This window comes from Chrysochloris asiatica, unplaced genomic scaffold (assembly GCF_000296735.1).
Source record: "Chrysochloris asiatica unplaced genomic scaffold, ChrAsi1.0 scaffold00085, whole genome shotgun sequence".
Classification (NCBI taxonomy): Eukaryota; Metazoa; Chordata; class Mammalia; order Afrosoricida; family Chrysochloridae; genus Chrysochloris; species Chrysochloris asiatica.
Window position 1 is genome coordinate 392,635 of NW_006408603.1, and position 1,117 is coordinate 393,751.

A 1,117-nucleotide genomic window follows, 5' to 3' on the forward strand; every position below is an offset into this window, starting at 1 on the left:
GGACATTAGGAAAGCAATACCATTTACAATAGCCACCCAAAGGATGAAATATCTAGGAATAAATGTAACCAGAGAAACAAAGGACTTATATTAAGAAAACTACAAAACACTACTACAAGAAAACAAAAGAGACCTACAAAAATGGAAGAATATACCATGCTCCTAGATAAGAAGACTTAACGTTGTGAAAATGTCAATACTGCCCAAAGCAATGTACACATATAATGCAATCCCAATCCAGATTCCAACAACATTCTTCAAAGAGATGGAAAAAAACAGTTACAAACTATATATGGAAAGGAAAGAGACCCAGGATAAGCAAAGCACTGCTTAAGAAGAAGAATAAGGTTGGAAACCTCTCACATCCCAACTTCAAAATTTACTACATGGCTACAGTGGTCAAAACAACTTGGTACTGGTAAAATGAAAGATACATAGATCAATGGAACAGAATCGAGAACCCAAAAATTAACGCATCTACATACAGCCAACTGATTTTTGACAAAACACCTAAATATATCGCATGGGGAGGTGATAGTCTCTTCAACAGATGTTGCTGGCAGAACTGGAAAGCGATATGCAAAAGAATGAAACAAGACCGTCACCTCACACCTTATACAAAAACCAACTCAATATGGATTATAGACCTAAATGTAAATCCCAGAATTATGAAGACCATCAATGAAAAACTAGGGACAAATGTGAGGGCACTAATTCAGGGAATACACAGACTACCAAATATTTTGAAAACTACACAAACAAATGTAGACATAATAGATGAGTGGGATATACTAAAAATTAAAAATTTATGTGCATCAAAAGACTTTACCAGAAGAGTAAAAAGCGAACCAACAGAATGGGAAAAAATCTTTTGCAATGACACATCAGACAAGGGACTAATTTCTAAAATATATAGGAAAATACAACACCTCTACAAGAAAAAGACAAATAGCCCAATTAAAAAATGGTCACACGACATAAACAGACACTTCACCAAGGAGGAGATCCAGGCAGCCAACAAACATATGAAGAAATGTTCACAATCACTAGCCATTAGAGAGATGCAAATCAAAACAACAATAAGATATTATCTCACACCAGCAATAACAGCAAAGAT